Source organism: Pongo pygmaeus, chromosome 13 (assembly GCF_028885625.2).
Source record: "Pongo pygmaeus isolate AG05252 chromosome 13, NHGRI_mPonPyg2-v2.0_pri, whole genome shotgun sequence".
In the NCBI taxonomy this organism is placed as follows: Eukaryota; Metazoa; Chordata; class Mammalia; order Primates; family Hominidae; genus Pongo; species Pongo pygmaeus.
In genome coordinates, this window is record NC_072386.2 from 47130527 (window position 1) to 47157371 (window position 26845).

Sequence of the window (26845 nt, forward strand, 5' to 3'; positions counted from 1 at the left end):
AAATTAGTGCCACAGAGCTTCCAAGGGACCTAGGCTGAGCCACATCCAAATACTGAGCTGCTGAATATGAAACTCAATACATATGCTTCAAAAACTGTAAAGTATTAGACAAATTCTAGTTTTTGTTCTTTAAGCACATACCTGTAACCACTTTATTTCAGCACCTTTATATAGTGTGCCCTCTGATAAGTAAAATGTTTTAAGATGTTCACCAGCTATTCTGCCTTATTTCCCAGAATTCGTTTTTGACATGTACTGAATAAAAATTTTAAATGTAACATGACAATACTCATTAAACTTCTATGAACCATTCATTCATAAATATTCTCCACTTCTGGGTAGCCAGGCAATCTTTTCTTTTCTTTTGCTTTCAACAAAAGATAATGAGTGTCTTTATTAAATGACAGGAATTGCGTGTCAGAGCAATCACGATGCTTCACACTTCTAAGTTCAAATCCCCAAATCAAAGTGTTAAAGATGTTACTGATATATTTCACTTAATAATGAAACAACTAATGCACTAGGATTAGAATTTGGAGAGCTTGCTTAAAATGTTGCAAAACAATATGTTCAGTTGCATGGAACGTAATCTGGGGTCCTATCACATGTGTCCTACTTAAGAGCTGATAAGAAGATGTAAATTATGCATTTTGCCTTGCTCAGGCTTGCCTCCAATAATTACATCTTCAACAAGGTACCAAATAACTATTCCTATGTTTTAGAAATATGCAAATTAAATGAAAGGTAAAGCTAAGATATGAAAAGATGTAAAATTAGTCTTAGTCCTTGAAAAATTTTAGTTTTCATGATTCTTCAAGCATAATCCAAATATGGAGCAAATAAATAGGAACTGTTGATTTTGATGGCTCAGTTATCAATGAGATAGAAAAAATATCCAAGTTGCCAAGCAGCCAAGGTTAACTTCAAATAATTCTAGTTAATTTTCTTTTTCATATCTTGAAAAAATAGTGGTTTTATGGTTATGAATAGAAATATTATGTTCAGAAAATATATAAAACTCCTTACAATTCAATGGCTTGTAACAACAGCATCAATAAAAGACTTTTAAAAGTAAATTAAGCAATAGAGCAAAATCTATAAAACACCTAGGAATCAATTTAACAAGCAACAACAAGCACTATATGCCAAAAACTATGAAACTTTACAGAAGGGAAAGAAGAATACCTGAATATATTGTGAAATCTACCATGTCTCTGAAAGGGAAGAATTAATATTTTAAATATTTAAGTCTTCTGTACCTTCAGTTAATTGATAGGAAGTATAATTTCAAGAATGTGTCCAAATTGTTTGTTAATGTAAATTGATTCTGATATTCAGTTGAAAGAAATAAACATACAAGAATAGAAGAATAGCCAAAAAAAAAAAAAAAGAGCAAAGTAGAATTTGAAAAAGCAAAATGGTGGAAATACACTACACCAAATATCCACACATTATTTCAAAATTACAGTAAATATTTACAAATAAATCAGAACTTATGAAAGCACCAAGAAATAAATACATATTTCTATAGGAATTTAGTGATTAACTGTGGTAGGGAACAGATTGGTTATTTCCACAAATGATATTGGGGAAACTATGTATCTGGAAAATAGTTTAAAATTAGAATTTTATCTTACACCATTAAACAACTTAAACTGGGTATGTGGACTAAAGAAAATTTTAAAACCATAGAAGTACTGGAACAAAAAATAAAGCAATTTTTTTTTCCCAAATATGTGTTAGAAAATCTTTCTTTCTTTTTTTTTTTTGAGACGGAGTCTCGCTCTGTCACCCAGGCTGGAGTGCAGTGACGTCATCTTGGCTCACTGCAAGCTCTTCCTCCTGGGTTCATCATTCTTCTGCCTCAGCCTCCTAAGTAGCTGGGACTACAGGTGCCCGCCACCATGCCTGGCTAATTTTTTTGTATTTTTAGTAGAGACGGGGTTTCACCGTGTTAGCCAGGATGGTCTCGATCTCCTGACCTCGTGATCCACCCACCTCCGCCTCCCAAAGCGCTGGGATTACAGGCGTGAGCCACCGCGCCCGGCCCAGAAAATCTTTCTAAGGCATCAATGAAAGGTAGAAACCATAGTGGCAAAGATAATTTTGACAAAAATCAAAACCGACACAAAAGTAAGAATCTTCTATATAGTAAAAGACTCTCATAAATAAAACTGGATAGTGCATTAGTTTATATTAATCTAAAAGCGCCCACTGAGTCACAGTTGATGGTGGGGTATTTAGACCCCATGCTGGACAATGTGAAGAGAGAATATAAGAGGCTTAGGTAGGAAGAGTCTAATACTTTCAAGTAAATAGTTACACGATAACTTCTGCCAGCCTGCTGGGAAGCCTTCCAGCCAAAGTCATACCTAAAGGACTGGCAATTCTCACTGGAATGAGCCTGCCTTCATATTTCCTGCTGCTCAGCCATTGGCTAGGAGTAGATCTTGAAAAGCATCCTATGGGAGCACATGTGGCAGTAGACCCACAGAAGCAATGCGGGCTGACCAAGAGTAGTCACTATGGCGCCCCACAGAGAATATCTGAGTGGCATGTTTTCATTTTCATGCCCCCTCAAAAAATAAATAAAAAATAAAAAAAGAGAGAGAGAGAACTATAGATCATTAAGAAAAAGATAACCCAGTTGCAATGGGTAAGAATATAAGCAAATCTATACGTAAAACACATGTTTATGTCATTTAAAAATCCATGAAAATGTACTTAACTTTTTTCATCCAAGAACGATAAATTCAAGTGTCAGTTAAGTACAAATGTTTACCTCTCAGACTAACAAAAACATTAAAAGATTTAAATTAGTCAGTGTCATTTGTGGACAGTAAGCAATTTTGAAGGGCAATTCTAAAAATTAATCTTACAATTCTTTTTACTGCAAAGTTTTCCAGTGTAGCATTTATAATAGTAAGAATATTTAAGATTTCCTGAAAATCCAGCACTAAAAGAATGGCTAGGTAAAGTATTGGGAAAATAAACTCAGTTTGCCACATTTTCCCCATCAATAAAAGAGCTGCAATATTAATTCTCACATCATAGATTTTTTGTTAGGATTTATGTATTATATTTAAAGTGTTCAGAATATTAACCAGCATATATTATATGCCCAATATTTGGTAGCATTCATTAACATGATGGAATATTGTACAATTTTAAAAATCTGAGCTAATTAGCATATAGTACTTAAAAAGAGGAAATCCTTGATTTTTATTGCCTGAATAAAGCTAATACCAGAGAAATACTAATATGATATTTTAGTATAATCAAAAATTTAAGAGTGTTTGATTATATGTGCATTTGTAAAGAAAAATATCTAAACAGCTATTCTATAAACTTTTAACAGTGACTCATTCTGGGGGATGAGCAGGTACTAGAGGCTAACACTTTAATTATTTTACTCAGTAAATTTCCGTATTTGGAGTTGTTTGTTTTCATTAAAATAACACATTTTTATAATTTGATGAAACTAAGAAAAAGGATAAAATTAGAAAAATTACAGATAACATAGGACTACATTAAATATAATGCATGTTCACATAAGGAACATGCCAAAACTAAAAATGGGTTCTGAAACTGAAAATTTCATTTAAAAATAGGTTAACAATAGCCCAAATATAATTTATCCAGCATTTTATTCATTCTTTTGAAGGGAATCTATATTTGGTTCTTGTTTTATATTTTATCCTCGGGCTTAAAATTTTTAGGCATTCTATATATCTAAATCAATATAAGTATAAAAACCGCAGTCTAAACAAGAAATTAGTGAGGTAGTTCAAAGTTAAAAGATGAATATAAATTCCGTAATCAAAAGTTTTAGCAATATCACCACACTATCTTTGGCATATGTTTTGTCTGTGTGCTTGTGCTAGGCTGACCAGTTTTACAAAAAAAAATGATTAATGTAGAAACCAAATAGTCCCTCTCTTAATTTGAGAAGTTCTTCTTAAAGTCATTTGTTTTAAATGTATTAAGCTAATCATAGCTCCTTCCATTATGATCAATTTTGTTGTGTATATAATTTGAACTGGGAAAATAATAATATTACATTTATTTGGACACCATAATTAAAACATGAACCATTTATGACCCAAACTTAACCAACAAGCATACTTTCACAGGAATTTTGTAATTTGAAATTGTGACAGAATCTCTTTTCTAGTTGCCAAGCCTTCACTGTATGAATCAAACCTGAATCCAGCCATGTTCCAATGTGTCATAGATACCCTGGTTAGAGTGGGATATAATGAAACCAGTATTTTTTTGTGTGTGTGTGTGAGAAAAGGACAAGGGACAGAGATTTTAATGATACCGAAGTTCCTGATTTGTTTCAGCTGAAATTTCTCTTATGTTCTTTCATCTGCTTTGTTTATGAGTCAACAAATCTACCTCTTTTCTCTAAACAATTTTGAGTTGTATTTCTGTTGTTTGCAATCAAATGGTCATATACTGCATAGATATGTGTAAATAGAGAAACTTACATATAATTACAAGGAGTTCTTCAGATCCTTGGAACTTATTATGGAATTCAGAATATGAGTCACAGTCATAGGGATTACTCTGATTGTCTGTTTTTTTTTCTCTGCTAAATAATATTATTGCCCAATATAAGAAAGAAACTAACATTCTTGACATCTCTCATCTCTCTCCAATATTGCACTGCTATTCTTATGGTTACCCTTGACTATGATGCTTGTCTTGAACTGATTGTTTTTTTCAGCCATATAATCACATTTCTTTAGCTGTGCTTTGTATTAGAAATTAGTCTCTCAGAAGGAAAGGAAAGAAACAGTTAGGCATATACAGAGGGGGAAAGGAGGAGAAAGTGTTGAGAATAGCACAACTCTTAACCCTTCAGAAAATAGATTGGGAGCTGTAGGGTTGCTTGCTCTTTTATCAACGTTCAATCTACAGACCAAAACAAAGAAGCAAACAAAAACCATTCAGGTGAGTTAAAAACCTTTTGCATGCTGTTACCATAAGTTATTAGTTAAATTGTCAACCAAACTGCCTGTTGTTTCTGTTTATCTTTAGTTTTCAATGTTAATGAAAAGAAACTTTGTCCAGGAGTTGCAGTGTCCTTTGAGTTTCAGAAAATCCAAGAAAAAAAAAAAGGTAAATTCTTACTAGTAAGATATATATAAGTTCCATTGATCTCATGGAACCAAAGGATGCCGAGGGAACATGCAATGTAAAATATCTCTTTTATCATAATTTGACAGATGAATATAAAGCATTTAAATAATCTCCTTTAATGTGCAAAAAGAAAGTGTCTTTAATGCTCATTGTTATTTGAAAAATTAGCTTCTGAAAGGAAACAAGAATGAATTTTTATTAACTATGCTTCAGTTCAAGATAATTTGCTCCTTTGTGTGCCCAAGTGAATGAAGGATTCTAGTTACTTATGTGCCTACATGCCTTTATATTCTCAGATTTCAATATTAAAACTCTACTAGTGTTATTCACAGTTACCATTTTTATAGTTTTGTGTTTGTTTGTTTTTTGTTTGGAGACAGAGTCTCACTCTGTCGCCCAGGCTGGAGTGCTGTGGCACCACCTTGGCTCACTGCAACCTCCACCTTCCGGGCTCAAGAGATTCTCCTGCCTCAGCCTCCCAAGTAGCTGGGATTACAGACATATGCCGCCATGCCCAGCTAATTCTTGTATTATTAGTAGAGATGGGGTTTCACCATGTTGGCCAGGCTGTTCTTGAACTCCTGACCTCAGGTGATCCACCCACCTCGGCCTCCCAAAGTGCTGGGATTACAGGCGTGAGCCACTGCGCCAGGCCTATAGTTACTTTTAATTGTAAGTTGGGAGAAGACAATTCAAGTACTATTAGCAACAGGAAATAAAAGTTGACCTGAAGTTGACATTTTTTTCCTGAAATAATTGAATTGAAAGAAGGTCTTTGGGTAATTCCAATACTGTTGCAGTACTCAGTTTTTGCATAATGGAGAAAAAGGAATTGAACTGCATATTCTTAAAGTTCCTTTTTAACTTCAAAATATTATAAAGTGATGATTCAAGATATACAATTTAGCAACTGAATAATAATTGCTTCCATATTATTTAGAATGAACACAAATCAGTTGATCTTCTTTCGAAAGTGTAATTGCTTTAAGTGCCTTTGTCTTCCTATTATTTTCTTAATGTAGATTCATGAAGTTGCTCTGACATAAATCTAACAAGTGACCTTAAATTAATGGAGTAAGCAGATCATTTGTGAAATCAAATTGGTAACCGAAATACTTCTTCCTCACAATCTTATGCAATTTTTATTTTTCCCTTTGCTTTCTTAGATTTTTAATGTAATTCATAGATTTATAAGAAATATATACGTGTATGTGTATATATATGTGTGTGTGTGTATAAAGTAATAAAATGAATAATGAAAATGTGCACATTGCCTTAACAAAGGAAGGGTTTCTACTTTTACTGGTGCCTTCTATTGAGGAGGCTTTAAAGGAGGGTTCAAACTGAAGCCTGATCAACTATATTCATTTTAAATCTGACTCACTGATTCTATACTCTGTTCTCTATTTTCTCTTGTTCCTTTGCATGCATGTTTAATATATCTGCAAGTTAACATTTTAAATTCCATTCATCTTAAAATATTTTGCATTTTCTTCATCTTTTTCATATTCATATTATAAAATAAATGTAATAACAATCACTTATATCTTGATATTAGAATTTTGAAAATGATTTCAGTTTAAGTGATGAAAACTTTTGGCTATAGGCATAAGAAAGAAAGTTCAACCTACTGTGCCCTACAATGATAAAGACTTAGTTTCTACATGGAACAAGAAGTTAGGAGTCTGGCAGTCCAGGCTTGCCTCAGTGATGATAGCATGCACCTGGATGTCATTTATCTTTTACCTATCATCCTTTTCTGTGACTTTCAATCTCATAGGTATAGTGTCAAGGTTCCTGACTAGAAGCTAGAAGTTGAAAAGGCCAAAGAGAGCATAAAAACTGAATATGTTCTTTCATCAAAAATTTCCAGAAAGCCCCACTAGGTGACTCTTGCATTTAATTGGCCAGAGTTGTTTGCCGTGGGCAACAATCGATAAGGGTGTTTGGAAGATGACCAATTTTATCTAGGCTTATTTCCCCACCCCCAATACCCTCAGATTAATATGAAAGAATATGAGAATGAATATTGGGTAGGCAATTAGAAGCATATACTGCAACCCTACTCTCAGTGCCAAGGAAACTGTAGTATCTTACTCTCAAAGAAGGACTCCAAATACAATTGACTGGTCATGAGTCACTGAAAAGGCAAATTCTCTCACATTGGTGGTGGTTAAGTTTTCATTTGTGATTTAACTTTCCTTAATGTGCACAGTGATGCTCTTCTCTACTTCCTCTTTTGGGACGTGGGTTTATGGTGAATAGAGAGGGCTGATTTAGAGAAATGGTGAAAAATATATAAAATATAAAAACAGGATTGATTATATATAGACTTTTTGATAAAACTTACCACTTTGAGCTGTGGTTGTTTATTTTGTGATGGTAGCTGGCCTTGTAGAGTTTGTAAACATTTCCCAGGATTCTACCAGTGAGATATAGTTGTCACAAAAACTTGGTGACATAATAAGGGTTAGTTTTTATTAACCATACCTTACAGGTGAGGAAACTGATATTAGAGAGGTTAAGTGACTCACACAAGATGCTAGTCATTATAGAGCATGAAAGTTATAAAATTCCTTATAAATTAACTTAAGAATTCACTAAGGATTTAAGATTTCATTTGAGAAATTATGAGTCCCTATTATAATTGAAGGAATAAATACCGCAAGTGTTCATATTATGAGCAAAAAAGGAGTTATGTTTTAAGTGCAATGTAGGATTGAGAGATAGGCCATCACAAAAGTGAGCAAATAACCATTACAGAGGTCTGATGTCTCTCGATATCTGATGTGTTATTAAGAAATGCAAGCCACTATGTGGATAAACTATAAACAGTTTAATAATGAATTATTCAAACAATTTAGTAATAAATAAGGAATAATTGCAATAAAACTCTGGGCTAAGATCCCTGTGTTTGTTTTTTGAAGCTTGTTGATTGAAGCTAGATATCCATTTCTCTTTTCATTAAAAACCCCAGTGATTTGGAAGCAATTATAAAAATCATTATAAGAAAAAAATAATGTTGAGTCTTTATTATGAATCAGGATGGGAACCCAGGTCTTCCTGAGGACAAAGTCCTTACTTTGAATCTTCATAACAATCCTACATGATAAACATTGTTATTAGGGTGAAAAGGCTGTAAGTTGGGAGATAAATTCATTTGTCTAAGGCAGAATTAGTATTCTGCCTCAAATCTATTAAAAATAATCCTTTGAGTTTTTTATATTTTGCTTTGCAGTCTTCCTATGATGTTACTGCTTTCACTAAAATACAGGTATCATCGTCATCCTTATCATTTTGTCTTCTTCCTTGGCTCCTTCTCTTCCAAGTCTCTGAGTAAACTGAAATGACCTTGTCAACTACTTAAACATGCTGTTGTAGAAGCCTACCTGTTTTAAATTGTCCCTTCTAAACACTTGTATAGATTTTCTGCAAACTTTTTCTCTTTCTGCTTCACAGTCGCTCTTCTTTATTGGCTTCTTTCCAAATATCTATTGTGAATATGAGAGAAACAAGTTCTTCAAAAGTTCCTTTTCAGCACAGAAATGTGTGGCATGGCCTGGAATCAACTCACTCCTCTCATCCTCCACAGTTTGCTTGTACTTGTCCCATAATGTATTTTTCACAGAATGATATGCTTACGGTTCTGCAATATAAAAACACCTGTTTGAGGCAGAGATCATTTAGTTGGAAGATACAGAAATCACTCATCCAAGTTCAAATTTATTAGGTGAGCACAGCTTTCTTTAAATTCACGTTGAGAAGACAGATTTTTGCCAGCCTTTTTACAAGGTTAAATGAGGTAAAGAAAGAGACTCAGGGGCTGGGACATCACTCTCAATAACTGCATGGACTCTCTTCTCTCCCCGTCTTCCAGGTGCTTTCTTCCTCTTCCCTGTTTCAGTTAATTTTTTTCTGTGAATACATGGTTGAATAGGTTTGCCTGCTCCAAATCCACAAAACTTCCAAGTTCCACAACACATGCCCTTTAGACTATGTTTTTTGGATCTCTTTAATCAAATCCTCAGAACACAAAATGTAGCAAATAAGAAGATGTTCTATCTTCCCGTAGATCAGCTTTCCCCTCCTAATCAGCTGTGATCACGTTGTAGGTGGTGCCAATAGAGTTCATTAGCAGGAAATGCTGGTGAGGAGTATTTTCTTCAATAGAGTCCCTATATTGGGAAATGCTGGTGAGGAGTAGTTTTAAGGCAGAAGTGTGGTTTTGACAGACCCTCCAAATGTTACCTACTTTGAACACTTAAAGAAGGGGAGCAATGAAAGAGGAAATGTCTGGCAAGGGAAACTGAGCAATATAGTTCATCCATATTCTTTACCACAGCAAGAATTAGTTCTCATATGCTGCCTATCAGTCATCATTTCGTTATATGTCGTATTCCTAGCAACAATCCTGTGAATTAGATATTATTATTATTCTCATTTTTATAGAGAAGGAAACAGGAAAATTTATTATGCCCATTATATGGAGAAGAAAAGTTACTTGGAAGGAAAGTTAAGTAAATGTACTCTCATAAAGACCAAATTATTTACCAAGAGTTAAACATCTGGCAAGCGGAACAAGGATTTGAACCTAGGCAGTTTGGCTCCTTAGTTCACACATATAAACATTATATTTCATTGCCTTCCATAATTGTTTTTAAGGAAAGTAATTCTTACTAAGTTGCTACTTACAATTCAATGCAGAAAAGTGAATTACCTTCTGCTGATTCACCTGCAAAATGGGAACAAGAAACTCAGACTTGCCAGATAATAGGCAGGTCGTGGAACAGAGCTCTGTTGATATCATTCAATCTCAAAATATTTGGTTCACTATTTTGACATTTTATTGTAAGATCTTTATATGTAGACCTTAAAATATGGGGACGTAATATCAGGTAGAAAGATAGAAAGACTTACAAGCAAAAATTGTGAAATTGTATTTTTCAGAGACCTGAGGTTGATGGTGACTGAAAGCCACTTGAGTCTGATGGCTCTTTGGTGGTCTATATGATACATGCTGGTGGTTTCTTTCTTGTTAGTCCTGGACAAATGTTCAAACCACTAAAACCACTTAGGAAATTGGTACTTGTAATAGGAAAAGTCAGTTCCGTATCTTGGGAATCCTCTACCAGGGAAAAGAATTATCTCAAAAAGCTACGTCCACTGAAAACTCCAAAAGGGGAAAAAATAACCCACAAATTCCTTTGCTAAAGCATCATCTTCCTTAAGAGATTTCCATTTCAACTGGAAAAATGAAATAAAGTAATACAATGCAGATTAACTACAAGGACAAACAAGCCCCTAACCCATTTTTATCTCTTTTTGTGTTTCAGAAAGTTATAACTATTCAAGTTAACTACTGCATTCTTAAAATACTAATCTATAACATCTTACCTTTTAATGACTTATAATACTTAAAATTAAATGAAATTTGTTATTGTCATTTACCTTGTTTTTGTTTAGAAAATGTGTCATAGGAACATATTTTTATAGTTAGAATTCTACTGACTGTAGTTTATCAAAAACAAGCTAGCAATCAAGCTGTCAACACATTGATATAAGAAAATAATGTATCCATTATGTAATCAGTATTTTGCTATGAGTTGATTGGTTCTCATTCTGTGCTTGAAAATCATTAGCTTTAGTTCAAGAAATATAGAATGATTCATAGAAGTTATATGATGGTTCTTCACATATCCTAATAAAATCTCATAAGACACAATCAATAGGTTGCAACCTCCATAACAAGTTTCAAGAGCACTAAGCAATAACATGATTTTTAAAAAAAAAACACATTTAAATGTGTTCCATCATTTATGTACTCAGTGTTAAGTGATTCCTCTTATACTTTAAATTTCTCTTCTCAATTTGGATTGTTATAACCTGAAATTTTAGTGGGCCACTCAATTTGAAACAAATTACCTTATAAATTTTGAAGGTTATTAAAGTAGCACAATTTTGATTAATTTAGGTAAATTTAGAAAAATAATATGCATGTGAAAAACATTCAAAATCCACATATTTGAACTTTCTTGAACTATTTTTTTTCTGGAACTACTTAGTTATCATTTTGTTCCTTTTAAGACTGAAAACACTTTTTGTGAAAAGAGACATAATGTACAAAGTTAAACTAATCTTTACAATTTTTATTATAGAAGGAAGATCTGAAGATACTTAAAAAATATACAAAGACTTTCTTCCAAATTTAATTTTGTGAAACTTTTCAAACAAGGTGAAACACTCATTTTTCTATCTTTTGCTATGTAATATATACAGTAGGGCTGAAGGCATGGTGAAAAATAGAGAAAGTATTACACAAGTAGGCTTATTGCAAACATTTGCAAATAGTAATTAATTTAACCTCTCAGAAATTCTATATAGATTCTACTGGAAACAATGTGAATATTTTAGAATAAAAACACTTACCAACTCTCAGAATGTATTACAAATAAAATTTAAACTTGCATCTATTTAAAACATAATTCTGATAATTAAATCATTTTCTTTTAGAAAATACAGACACAAAAAGTTTAATATAGCTCTAGATATTGTAGTACATACTGTTTTTTCTTTGCGTATATAACATAATGATGAATGGATACACACACACACACCTGTTGCATTTTAATGAACATTATAAGGGAACATGTTTCAGTCTTTAAATAATTTTGAGAAATGCATTCAACCAACTGCAATTTTCTGCATTATGAATTCAGCTATTCAGAAGCACTTTGATATCTGGACCCACAAATTTTCATTGCTTTTCTTACTTATTAACTAGCACTTTCTACAAAAAGGAGAAACCCTGTTTCCTTTGTTTTAACATGCACCAATGCTGCTTATTTCTGGTACTGCATTGTGCTTCCTCTCTAGGGATTTGTGGAAATTTGAACTTGAGAGTGACAATTTAGAGTATCTGGCAGAATAAATGTGTAAGCAGCAAAGCATTCAAACTGTTACCTGACTGCTTCTAACAACTTATGCTCAAATGTGTGAGCAAATAAATCATCTAAATCTAAATAAAAGGGAAGTAGAGTGTTCAAGTTTGGAAACTTTGTAGCCTGGGCATGTGGTAGGAAAGAAACGCCTATTTTTAGCAAAGGAATTCAAGCTAGCTGCATAAATAAAAAGGAGCCTAGTGCTAATATCTAAGACAATGGGGAAAATGCCTCAAAGGCATTTCAGAGATATTCATGACAGCCCACCCATCACAGACCCAGAAGTCTAGAAGGAAAGAATGGTTTTCCCACCACTCTGCTCAGCCTCCAGACACTGTTCCCTGTGTCCCAGCCACTCCAGCTCTAGCCATTCCTAAAATGTGCCCAGGTGCAGTCAGATCACTGCTTCAGAGGCTGCAAGCCATAAGCCTTGGCAGCTTCCATATGGTGTTAAGCCTGTGGGTGCATAGAGTGCAAGAGTTGTGGCTTGGGAGCCTCTGCCTAGATTTCAGATGTATGGAAAGGTGTGGATGCCCAGGCAGAAGCCTGCTGTAGGGGTGAAGCCCTCTCAGAAAACCTCTACTAAGGCAGTGCAGAAGGAAAATCTAGGGTTGGAGGCCCCACGCAGGGTCCCCACTGGGGTATTGCCTAGTGGAGTCCTGAGAACAGGGCCACCATTCTCCAGACCCCAGAATGGTAGAGCTACCAGCAGCTTGCACCCTGAACCTGCAAAAGCTGCAAGCACTCAACACAAGTCCACAAGAGCAGTTACAGGGGTTGAACTTTGCAAAGCCACAGGGGCGGAGCTGCTGGAGCCAATCGCTTGCACCCATGTGCCCTGGATGTGAGACATGGATTCAAGTGAGATTATTTTGGAGCTTTGAGATTTAATGACTGCCCTGCTGGGTTTCAGACTTGTGAGGGGTCTGTAGTCTCTTTCTTTTGGCCAATTTTCCCTTTTGAAACAGGAGTATTTACCCAATGCCTTATTGTAACCCCATTTTATCTTGGAAGTAACTAACTTGTTTTTGATTTTACAGGCTCATAGGTGGAAGGGACTTGCCTTTTCTCAGATGATACTTTCAACTTTGGAGTTTTGACTTAATGCTGCAATGAATTAAGACTTTGGGGAATTGTTGAGAAGGCATGATTGTATTTTCCAATGTGAAAAGACATGAATTTGGAGGGGCCAGAGGCAGAATGATATTGTCTGGATCTGTATTCCCACTAAATCTCTTGTAGAATTGTAATCCCCAGTGTTGGAAGTTGGGTCTAGTGGGAGGTCATTGAATCATGGGGACAGAGTTCTCATAAATGGGTTGGCATCATTTCTTCTATGTGGTTCTCATGATAGTATGTGAGTGAGTTATCATGAGATCTGGTTGTTTAAAAGTATGTAGCACCTCCCTCACTCATTCTTGCTCCCGCTCCAGCCATGTAAGATGTGCCTGTTTCCCCTTTACTTTCCACCGTGATTGTAATTTTTCTGAGGCCTCCCTAGAAGCTGAGCAGATGCCAGCATCACACTTCCTATACAGCATTCATAACTGTGAGCCAATTAAATCTCCTTTTTTATAAATTACCCAGTCTCAGGTATTTCTTTATAGCATTGTGAGAACTGACTAATACACTCTCACAACATATGTTTGGTTAAATCCACTAAAATTTGTACCTCCTCCCACTACATTAAAAGACACATAGGTTGTATTTTAAACAAACATATGACAGGCCTGTATTGCTTTTGATCTTATCTATCTGACACCTGTTATTAGTAACATGGAAATACAAGAAAGAATGGAAAATGCAACTGGTATCTCTTTTGTCTGGATGAGTATAATCTAAATTTTTTGTATCATGAGTGTGCATAGGACTTACTAAGCAGAGATTGAGGGTGGAGCCTTTGGAAATAAAAATATCTAAGAAGCACTGATTTAACTCCTCTAAAAGAATTTTGCTTTCAATAATAATTTTTGCATTTCTACTAGAGTAAAAATGAAAAAAGTGTTTATATTTATATGAAAGAAATTAAATTTAAAATATTTTATTTGGTTACATTTATTAATATTAATATATAGACATTTTATTTTCAGAAGCAGTATCATAATTGTCACTAAGGATTTTTAAAAATATCATTTAACTAAAACTTCAATTTAAGTAATGTATTTGTGTTATCATTAAGAAAAAAGACATTTAAGTAAAATATTATTTAGAAAATATGATAATTAGAAAATAATGGCATTTAATATAAATGAAACATACATCCAATCTGTGTTAAAATTATGCTGATATCTTTTCAGGATAATCATATTTTCAAATTAATTTATAAGCTATGTAACTTTGTAACCTATATTTGCTTGCTTGAAAACTATGTATGTCCCAGTGTGTAATGGTGTATATGTGTGTGTGTAAAATCCCCCCACATTCCAGGCTCTTTAAGGTGTGGTGTAAAAGCTTTTGATTACCCAAATAGACAAAAGATTTAAAAACAAAAAAGTAATAGAAATGTAATCCAGTCTTCAGTAATGAACCCTTCAAAAAAAATATTGGGTTCCTGGTTCAGTGACACTTCTATAACACACCGTGTTTTTCTTTTCTTTCCAAATTTTCCACATCTTGTAGTTGCTCAAGAGACTATAACTGCCTCAAGTCTTATATTTCCAATCTGTATTTCCAGAAATATCTGGTCTGAGTCTCTTCATACCCATTCAGATTTCTTCCCACTTCTCAAGTGTGGTGTATGTTTGTCTATTTCTGTATAAGGAACAGAAGTCTGAGAAACAGAAGCAAAAGCCTTGGAGCTCAGGATAGGAGCATAAAGGCTAAGCAAGGAAAAGTGCAACCTCATTTGCTCTGAGTATGGATGCCTGGGTGTGCATGCATGTGTGTGTCTGAGAAAGTGAGGCCTGATGCAGTAGGAGATTTTTTGGGGAGAATACACTAGCATTAATATATCCTTTCCCCATTATCACATTCATATTCATATTGTATATCCACATTATATTAATGTTTTAATAGCTTAGATGAAACTCTGGTAAGTAGTGTGATTAATCCTAGGGATAGTGAAAAGTACTCGTAAAGATGTCTCCTCGGCTGGGCGCGGTGGTTCACGCCTGTAATCCCAGTACTTTGGGAGGCCGAGGAGGGTGGATCATGAGGTCAGGAGTTCAAGACCAGCCTGACCAAGATGGTGAAACCTCATCTCTACTAAAAATACAAAAATTAGCTGGGCGCGGTGGCAGGCATGTGTAATCCCAGCTACTCGGGAGGCTGAGGCAGGAGAATCGCTTGGACCCGGGCGGCAGAGGTTGCAGTGAGCCAAGATCGTGCCACTGCACTCCTACCTGGGTGACAGAGTGAGACTCTGTAAAACAAAAATCAAAAAAAGATGACTCCTCACTAGGCACACCATTTTTCTACCCTCTCTAGAAGACTTCCTGTGAGAAGTCTTGATGCTTTCCTTTTCTGAACATAGCAGTATTTTTTTAAATTTCTTATTTTAAATTGTTTAAAACATTAATGTGGTAATTTTTTTTTCTTAAAATATGAGAGAGGGGGCTTAGGAAAACACACACATTGTAATTTAAAGAACAAAAATTTCCTAAATTTAAATAAGACACATATATTCATACAGATATCTTTAAAAATACATTACATGTAATATGTTTTAAAATTAGTACTATTCTTTAAGTTATGATAAGATAAAAGGATTCCAGGAAATAGAAGGACCTCAATCACTCATTAGCCATATAAAAATGAACACTTCACACACACTGCATTTAGTTGCTTCATCTGTAAAAATGAGGTTAAAACTTGCGGTGCTGGGTCAAATCATCTTTTGTGCTATAATATTGATACATGAAAAACAAGACGTGTATAGACTTGTTATTCTTATTTACTTTACATATCGTTCCATAAAAAGAAATAGTATAATTGGCTTATCATCTGTAAGTATAGAATGATAAAAGTAATTGTCCCATAATGATATGGTTGTCATCTTTTTTTCCTTTTACTTACATTTTTAACACTTTGCAATTTTAAATATTTAAAATGTACATAAAGCCTGTGGTATATATAAATGCTACTATATTTTTTTCCTGCCACAATATCATTACATATAAACAAAAGGTCAGGAGTAAGTACCTGGAAAACATATTGTCCTTCACTAAAAAAGGGGGAAATCTTATGGAGGTTCCAGAAAAGTTGACCCCTTATTATAAAAGAGAGGCATTGGCTTTACATAATTTTTGTTCTCCTGTTTATAGACGAAGGTAGGAAATAAGAAAGTGTGAATAGATAAAAATAATTTTACAAAAGGGAAAATTAGCAAATATAGTAAATTATGGTAATAGAACAGACTTGTAAATAATTTAGTTAGAAAGAAATAAATTTATTTAGCTCTTTTCTATATAATTTTTGATTATATCATTAGATATGTGGAACACAAGACGATTGGTCATATGAAAATAAATAAAATACAAAATGACTCAAATAGAAATATAAATTAAAAGACCCACTTTAAAAATTGAAACTTAGTTCTCCGAGACGGTCCCACAATTATCCTTTGGCACCAGCCCTACCCTATAGTTTGCATTCACTGAATAGGAATTTCTCACTTTCAGCTAAATTTTTCGGAAGCCTCTGAACTTAGGAAAGAAAAGGCATACAGAGTTAAGAAAACGATTTGTATAACATTGAATATTGGTTAAGCACAGAGACTCAGGAGCCAGACTGCCTGGATACAAATCACAGTTCTAATATTTAACCATTCCATGACCTCCAATCAACCTGTTTTCTGAAAATGAGTTTTGTTAGATGGAAAATTTAGATGGCATAGTGTTAACACGCCTGAAAAAGTTAGACTGGGCATGCAGCTCACACCTGTAATCCTAACACTTTGGGATGCAGAGGCTGGCAGATCGCTCGAGCTCAGGAGTTCGAGACCAGCCTGGGCAACATGGCGAAACCTTATCTCTACTAAACATGCAAAAAACAATAAGCCAGGTGTGGTGGCTCTCGCCTGTGGTCCCAGCTTCTTAGGAGGCTGAGGTGGGAGAATTGCTTGACTTCGAGAGGCAGTTGCAGTGAGCTGAGATTGTGATACAGACTGGGTAACACAGCAAGACCCTGTTTCAAAAAAAGGGGTGGAGGGAAGTTAGAACAATCTCTGGAGTGTGTACATGTGGTTGCTATCATTCTTATGTCTCATTTATAAAAGAAAATGCAACATTACTCAGTATCAGAAGAAGCAAAATTTACAGTGTCTTAAGTAGGTATGTATAGGTAAGATCTTGCATGTGAGAACTGTTTATTAATTTTTAAGGTCAAAATAGGCAAAAAACTCATAGGAACTATTAAATTTTCTCTTTAAAATTATATTTAATATTTTACTTTGATTAAGGAACTTGCCCTGATCTTTGTTAATTTATATGATGTTATTTTAAAAACTATTTGCATAAAATAACTTGGTAGATTGAATTTTTTAAATCTATCCCTCATTGCTCTCTTTCTTTCCAAAGGATATGCATAATGCGGTTATTTTAGGGTTATTATCGATAACTTAGCTTTACCTTTAACATCCTTATTATAGGCTTTTAAAAATAATTAAAAGAATGGATATATATAGTTTCGATTGCTAATTCAGTTTCTAAAGTTGACGGGAATTACTATACCTTACAAATTATGGTTGTGTTTCATCAACTAATAAATACTAGCCATCATTATTGTAATTTTGCAATCAGATACCATAAAATAGTGACATACATGTTTTTTAAAAACTTGAGATAGTTTTATAATTTTGATGAATCTGTATCATTTATTTTTATTTTTATTGAGACGTGTCATGCTCTGTCACCCAGGCTGGAGTGCAGTGGCGTAATCTTGACTCACTGCAACTTCCATCTCCCAGGTTCTAGCAATTCTCCCTCCTCAGCCTCCCAAGTAGCTGTGATTACAGGTGTGTGCCACCATGCCCAGCTAACATTTTTTTAGTACAGAAGATGTTTCACTATATTGGCCAGGCTGGTCTCAAACTCCTGACCTCCTCTGCCCACCTTGGCCTCCCAAAGTGCTGGGATTACAGGCGTGAGCCACCGCCCCTGGCCTTGGATCATTTAATATACAGAGACACGACACCTCTGTGGAAAATATTAATAGATTGTTATTTAGCTATATATGTAGGTCATGTATAAGTCAGGGTTCTCCAGAGAAACAGAACCAAGAGAATATGTATAGATATGTAAGTGGTGATTTAATATGAGAATTGCTTCATGCAACTATGGAAGCCAAGAAGTTCCACAATCTGCCATCTGCAAGGTGGAGAACCAGGGAAGTTGGTGGTATAATTCAGTCTGAGACCAAAGGGGTGAAAACTTGAGGAGCCCAATAGTGTACCTCCTGGAGTCTGAAGGCTTAAGAACCAGGAGCTCCAATGTCTGAGCACAAGAGAAAATGGGTGTCAGCTTCCCAGATTAAGGAAAGATGGGGAGAGGTAGAGAGTAACAGAGGGAGGGAGAGAGAAAGACAGAAATAGATAGAGTGAGATAGATAGAGAGAGCAAGAGAGAGAATTCACCTTTCCTCTGCCTTTCTGTTCTATTCTGGCCCCCACTAGATTAGATGATGCCTGTCCACACTGGGGAGTATGATCTTCTTAACTCAGTCTACTGATTCAAATACTACTGTCTTCCAAATACACCTTTGCAGACTTACCCAGAAATAATGCTTCACTATTTATCTGGGCATCTCTTAGTCCACTGAAGTTGACACATGAACTTTACCATCACAGCTGTACCATCAAACATTTTCTTGTGGTATGTTAACAGTTATTTTCATTTTGAGTAATAATAATGTTTTGGCACTTCTCTATACATTAGACAATATGTTTGTTAAACCTAGGACAATTGAATAAAAATTATATCTTTGAATACTTTGAATTTAAAAAACAGAAATGGATGATTCAGAGTATCAGGAGGAAATGGAAGGCACAATCAGGAATCATTTTAAAGAGAATTTCGATAAGGGATACTTTCTAGAAGGGTAGCTGTGTTATGGGATCCCATGAGGGATACTGGCTATTTTAATTGCTAGCCATAGTGGAAAGCTGAAGGAGCAACAGATACAATGGGGATATTGGGGGAAAATATGAGGTAGAGCTATGGAAAGGTGGTGACAAGAAAAGACTATGTAGCCACTGCCAGAAAGAACCACAGTGCCAAGTTATACTGCAAATGGGGGAAACATGGCCCTGCTTTTTCTCTCCTCCTGCCCCTTTCTGGTGCCTCTCATTGACAAAACCCAAACAGAAACCAGGGGACAAGGGAAACCAGGTTAGTACAATACCTAAAGATTAACCCATAGAGCACAGAAAAGAGCACATGAGGGATCTGAGGTTGGGATTAAATAGACGGGCAGCGAAAGAAAACAACCAGTACAATAAGTGAGAAAATAAATGTATACATTATGTCAAAACCTGAAGCCTTTAGATTTTGTGCAATTTAGCGTTAGCTACATCATGATTTCAATGGAATAACATCTATACCTTGTACCTACAACCATCACAAATATGACTTCATTAAGACTCCTTAAATTGGATAATTATATAGACAACTCATTGAATAATTATATAGTCAACTCACTTTTTCCATTGTGTTGTAAGCTTTCTTGAGCAGCTTCCTTGGTATCCAACCATCTATAAGAAATTGGGTAAATTATACCCATTTAGTCAATTAAAATTGTACTTCCATTGACTAAATAAAAGTTAAAGAGTAGGAGATTATCTTTTCCCACATGAAATAAGTATGAGCAGTTTGATTCATTAAGTACATGGTTTTCTGCATGATTTTATGTTATCAACATAAAATTGTTTCTACTTGTAGTTTCTGCCAAGTGGCATAACTTTAGAAGGAAAAGTGCAGAAAAGGGAGAATAAATTAAGTGAATACCATTACTGCAGACTGAGGCAAAGCAAACAAACAAACAAACAATAGTCAAAGTGTGAGAGTCTACTACTGACAAATCCAACCTACCTACAGATTGGGCTTGGAACACCTCCTGGATCCTTGTCTCCTTTCCAACAGGTTACTTGCTCTCCCTGGCTTCCTTATTACCCTGTTATCTCTTTATTCCATTCCACACTATGGAATTATCTCTTTCTTCAATTCCACAATATGGACTGCTGTATAACTAGGAAATTTCCTCATGATGCTCTCAAAATATTTAAATAACATACTAGAACAGGAAATTATTGCTATGTAGTTGCTATTTATGTATTGTAAATTCTAATTTAAAAACTGAGTCAAGAAGGAAATTACTTATTTCCCTCGAAAATCCGAAATACAAATGTAAATTTTGAGATTTCTTCTACTTACAGCAGGATGTTAAAATTAATTATAAGCCTATATATAACAAAGCTAAATGTAGATTTGATAAAGAAAGAAATGCGTTGAAATAAAGGGAACCTCAAAAACAACTGATATTCAGGACCATGCTTTGTTGGCCCAATTTCACTGTCCCTTTTTGGTTATTTTTATCTTACATTTGTAAGATAAATGTGTTGTAAGATTAAAACAACCATGTGTTTTACTGACAACAACCAATTCAGATACGTTATTGATTTTTAAGAGTAAATATACGGCAATAACTTAAAGTGGACATTTGCATCTGCATTTTTATTGAAGAAGGAGAAATAAATTATAATGTTACAGGAAGTGTAGATAGGTAGTTAGATAATAAAATTTTCTTAACTCCTTAAGCTTGGTGCAATCACCTTCAAGTAAGATATCTCAATTCAATTCTCAGATGGTAATTAATAATAAGATCTCTACAATAAGCTAATCCATTGAACATTTGTGATATTATTATGTGGGGAGGGGGTAGGAGGAAGGGGATTGAGTATAACCCTGATTCTTCCACTGTTTAAAATATCCTATGTTCTTCCAGAGGGCACCAAAGGATAGTTGTACAGGAGCAAGAGTACATCAGCCCCAGGGAGCACTGTCTCTGTGAGATGCCAGCCTTGAGCTGAAGTAGAGATGAGTTTCAAGTTGCTGAACACCTCCATGCAGCAGTAAAAAGATATAAGATACGACACGCTCAGCTGCATCTTGTTAAAAGCTTCCTGCGGGTTGGCAGAATGAAATCTTTATTTAAAACACACAAACTATTGTCAAGGGAAAGATGGAAAAGAGAATACAGTAAAAGGGCTAAATGCTTTGCTTAACCCACCAGAAACAGTAGAAAGGGAGAGGTGGTCACGTTGTCTTTGCAACAACAACAACAGAAAAGGTGACTAACACAACCACTTCAGCCTCCATCTGCTTTTCCCATGGTTTCAAGATGCATTATTTCTTTTATTATTAATTACATGTGTTTCCGAGGGAGGACAAATATATTATTATGACTAGCAAGAGCGGAAATCATTTCTGCTGCCACTTGGCATTAAGTACAGTAGTGTATGTAATGACTGAGGGATGGCAGGAAACAGAGCGGCATCATCGAGACCAGCCTCCCTCCTACCAATCCGCTCCAACTCGCCCTTGGTAGTCAGAGGCTGCCTAACAGAAAGTTCATGTAAAACCATTATTGAACACTGACAGGAAGGAACTGAGACAGGAGTGAGTGGTGTGTATTTGTGCAGAAAGGGAGAAGGAGGGAGGGAGAGAGAGAATATGAGTCAGTCATCATCATCTTGGGCAGACAGCACCATAAGAGGGGCAAGTGCTTTGTATAATTACAAAAAGATGTACACATGCGCACACACACTTGCACATATGGTGTAAATTTTTTTCGTTCTTATCTTGTCATTTCCAAGAACCCTTTTAAGTGATGATGACTGTTTGTGCATGGGAACCTTCTTGGATGCGTAAGCTCCGTCCATGGCTTTAGGGAGGCTGAGCAGGGAACCTGGCAGGGCATGGGTTCAGGAGAAGGGTCCCTTTTAAAGAGCAAAGGGACATAGCAAGCAATGGAGAAGGCATGAAAAGAAAAAGGTGAAGGGACCCTGGGGAAAATGTCACCTATATTGACTAAGCTTTATTTCTGTTCGGGAGAAAGTGACATTTCTGCGATTAGATCATTGACATATAAGGAAAGTAGATGGATAACTGTTTTTTCGTTGTTCTTTTTTTGTTTGTTTTCTTCTACAGTGCTTACAGCACCTTTGACCAGATGGTACCTGGAATGCTCTGTGTTGCATATTACAAACAGGATAATTACTTTGGCTTTTTAAAAAACACACCGACATGGCGACATTGCTCTCTGTCTATCAAGAGACAGAGCGTTTGTTGCCTATAGCTGCATGCTCTGATGAGACATGAAAGATGGTAAAGTTACAAAAAGCTTCCTGCTGTTTTTCTCTAATCCTGCCCCTTCTCCTTCTCCCCCCAGCTCCAAACACTGTTTCTAGTTTCGCTGGGGGTCTAAGTTCCTCTTCCCCTGTCTCCCGAGTCTGTGGTACACCACATCTGATGCACTCTGATACCCCACTCTACCTTGGGGTAAGGAGGAGGTGGGGAAGAATCCGCTCCCTGCGTCCATGTCCGCGTCCTCTCCTCTGCAGCGAGGCGGATTCTCAGCAACTCTTGTACAGGTTTTCCCTTCTCCCCTACCACCTTGGCAGAGCTCTATCACTCCCTCAAGCCCAGCCAGACTGCGAAGCGCCCCGACTGAAAACTCCATCCAGCTCAGTTGAAGTACACCCCCTCCGCCAAGCAACCCCTGTGCCCCTGCCCTTTACCTCCCTAAGTCTGCTCTTCATAAACATCGATTCCATTGCAAATCAAATCTACGTCCCCCACCTATTAACACCCACCACCCGTTAGGTGTTACCGACGGTCTCCCTCGGAAAATAATAATAACAATCGAAAGCACGCGAACACCTGAAGAAGCACAGATCGGGATCCGCATCTGGACCAGTCCTCTGTGGCTATAGTGATGGGGAATAGCCTGTGTCTGACATGTCCTCCTGTTCCCGCGCGAACCGCTTTACCCCGGAGCCCTGGAATCGTGCCAAGGCACCCGGGCGGCGGGGTCCGCCCAAGCCGCGTCGGGCAGCTCCGGGCCGGTGGGTGCCGGGTCTCCCCTCCTCCCGCCCCAGCTGGCGCTCCCGCAGCGCCGCCGCCGCCGCCGCTTGTCTCCCCGGCGGGCGCACGGAGCATCCCGCGCCGCGTCCTCCCCGCCCCGGCTCCCGCCCGCCGGAGCGGGGCCCACGCCGCTGGCAGCCATCAAGTGGCTCGTCAAGGAAATGCAGGTGAGTGCGTGAGGCCGAGCGGCAGCTGCTGGAGACGTGGGGTGTGTGCCTGTGAGCGCGAACGAGACGAGGAGGGAGCGCCAGCGAGCGAGCGAGCGAGTGCGGGAGCGGCCGCCTCGGCTCCCCGCCCAGCCGCGCCCGCAGCCGGCGGCCGGAGCGCGTGGGGCAGCGCCTCGCCCTGACAGAGCCTCGTCTCCTCCTCGCCGTCTCTGCTGCTTCTCCGGGGAGCTGGGAGCCGCTCACCGGCCTCCCCCACCCTGCGCTCCCCTCCCAGCCCGAGCCCTCCCGCTCCTCTTTCTCCTCCTCCTCCCGAGCCTCCTCCCCTCGCGCGCGGCGCTGACAGCCAGCCTCGGCGGGGAGAGCGCAGGTACTTTGCCTTCAGAATAATTTGCAGGACCTAAGCCGGCTTTCGGAGCGTCCTTTCTTTTTCTTCCTTTGCCCCCTCCCTCCGGAAAAGAAGATCCCACTTTTGAAACAATCAGAAACCGAAGCACCCCACCAAAGCCAAACCCTGATGGGCTGCTGTGCATGTGCCATCCCTTTTTGCAGTTTATTCTGGGCCTGTGTGGAATAGAAAGACAATTCTTTATTTGACTGGTAGGAAAGAAAAGAGAAGACTCCTCAGGGTTTCCAAGGAGGACTGGAGCGGCTGCTTTAGTAAGTAAACTGTGCTTCTGTCTTTCTTTTCTCCAAAGTGAAGCATATGCTGATGCTTTTCAATGTCCAATGTCCAATGCTGTGGACAGTTTATTCATTTTACCTGGGAATAACTTGACTTATATAACTTCAGTAGCTCCTATTTGAGAAGTGGTTCGCTAAGCATTTATTTTTCTTTTCTTTTCTTTTTTTTTTTTGGAAGAGCCCTTAGAAGACTTCGATATGGGTTCAGTATGGGCAGCCTTACTGGAAATCTGATTTTTAAACGTTTATTGTTCAAGGGCTATTGGAAGCCTGCTTTGTTAAACGTCGGTTGGTTCTAAGATTTAAGGATGGTTATCTAGAAAAAGCTTGAAAAATCTAACCCTACTGGCTCACTTCTCCTGCCACCTTCAACCTCAACCTTAATCCATGCTAACTCCCACCCTACTCTGACTTCAGTTGGTTGGTTGTTTTATCTTTAGTTCTGAAAAGCGCTAGAAAAAAAAAGGGGGGGGGGAAGGGAAAGTTAATAAGGATGGTTTGAAAGACTAGATGAAAATTCTGTTGCGATTTCTTCATGCCTGTAAAGAGATAATACGTGGAGGAAAATCCTGGAACTAGAATAGTTGGAGAATTTGAATGAACTTAATTTGGAGAGAGAATGTGAAAAATGCTTTGGAGAGGGCAGGGCTGAGACTGTGACTTTGACACAGCAGGTTACAAACTCTGACAGGGCTCAGCAGCCAGTGACAGGTTTAAGGTGTCTCCTAAGGCTGAATATCTCTGCATCAAAAACTTTTGCAGGCAGTATTCCTCTTGGGGCTAACATCACCATGTCAGTAGCTGTAGCAGTTCTGTAAAAGCAAGTAGGACACTCTTCTTTCTACAAAAGGGTTAATAAGTTCATTATACATATATATAAAAAATATATTCTAACATTTGCCAATATTTTGTAATATCTAAATAAAACCTTTGTGTTACGTGAGGAAAAATATAGTTGACTCAGTTTCTTTTGCACAAGAGGGAGAGAATCAATAACATTTCAGCATTTTTTTCTTTATCACTGCCAAATGGATTCTGAATCTAATTCTTCTTGCATTGTTACATATACAGTAGATACAGTAGATGTTGCAACTTAGACAAAACAGACCTGATTTTTAACAAATCCTAAGTTTTTTGACATGGTAGCACTTATACTGACTAGAGTCTAATAGTGATTAGAAAGTTTATCCCTTTTATCTTTAACTGTTAATTTCTTTCTCAGTATAAGACATACTTTTTAATAAAAACCCCTTATAAGTTAAAAAACTAGATTGAAAAGTAGAAGTACTTATCTCAGAGAATTTCTTGCAATAAAACAGCTTATTATTAATGATACCTAAGGGCTTCCTTGTATTTAATTGTTGATAATAGAATGAGTATATTTTTACCTCCCTATTTACTTAAGTGAGTATATAAAAGCGTCTGTATTCATGGGGGATTGGTTTTAGAAATTATAAGAGTAAGCTAAGGTACAATTATTACAAAAAGAGATCTTTTAGAGTTGTTATGATTACTCAATGTTGAAAGCTCTAAATATCTTAGGCCATAAGTTTTTAGGGTAATGAGACAGGACAATAGGACAGTTAATGAATTGGTTGACATGAAGTTATCATATATGGAATCATTTGAGAAAGATGTGTCATTGTTTCTTGATTATTATTTAATTTCTTGTCCAAATGAGTTTTCTTAGAGATATTACTGCTCTTAGCTGACATTTCTATTATTGGTTTAAAAATGAATTTAAATGATTTAAAATGAAGCCCTTGGCTGATCAGATTTGGATTATAGCACATAACCTCTACTCATTTCTGACCTCACATGTCTGAGAGGGTATCTGATATTTGAAAAAAAAATAATTATTGAAAAATAAAGGGGAAGACTGTACCTAAGTAGGACAAATTTAACAGTGGTTCAAACATGTTATTACATATATTAGTATAGGACATATTTTACACAGTAGAGAAGACATGACAGATTTGTGCATTCTTTCTGAATTTCTGAAAGCAAATATTTGTAAGTAACATTAAAACTAACCTGACATACATTCTGCCTCTGTTGTAATTATGTCATAGTGCTAAGGAAAATAGCCTGAATGAAAGCTGTTTCTAGTAAAGCTTGCACATGCATTTGATCCCTGTCTCTATATAATAACGGATAAAAATGTCAAAGCAGGATGTGTGATTAAATTGTCACCTTTTTGGCCACCAGCTCTCTGTCCTGTACAGAGGTAGTTGCAACTTTAAAGTTGAGAAGAAAGTTGCTAGTGTCAGCAGTAATGTGTTTTATTATGCAATTGTTCTTGTTATTCAGATCAGATAATGGCCCGATGAAATACATAAGCAGTCTGCAGGGAATGAATGATTAATTCCTCTAACATGTGCTTACTAAAGGGGTTCTTTCTAATAAAGTGCTGTATACCTGCATTTGCTTACAGTTGCAGTTGGTGAAGGCAAACATATTTTTCTTTTCTTTTAATATTAACATAAAATTTACAAGCCTACTCTTGTAACTATAGCAACATAAAGATGATTTTGTTGACCACATGGTCTTATATTTTATGGAACTCAATGCATGATTACTATTTACTAAATACACTGAATTTAGAAAGAAAACAATGCTAATTAGATGTGATATTGGAAGGTTGAGCTATTCATAACTTTTTTTGTTTTATTCTTTATGGAATGCCATGATATCTTTCCTGTGTATTACTAGTAGGATGCGGGCATCCAAATATATGCAGGTGCAGAGTTCTGCAAATGCACATTTTTCTTTAATAATGCTGGAGAGTAAGTGAAAAGCTAAAATATTGCTAGTTATATCCAAGAATTAGCAGA

The 26845-nt window shown here is 36.6% G+C and overlaps 1 long non-coding RNA gene across 1 annotated transcript; it reads right to left on the minus strand.

The window, feature by feature from the left end:
* Positions 1-15955: 15955 nt before the first annotated feature.
* Positions 15956-23180, minus strand: LOC129044284 (uncharacterized). The gene is made up of 3 exons (XR_008504640.1): positions 22960-23180; positions 19720-19772; positions 15956-18517 (listed from the first exon to the last, which is right to left on the minus strand). It is a non-coding gene; the product is annotated as an uncharacterized LOC129044284 (long non-coding RNA).
* Between the last annotated feature and the right edge of the window lie 3665 nt (positions 23181-26845).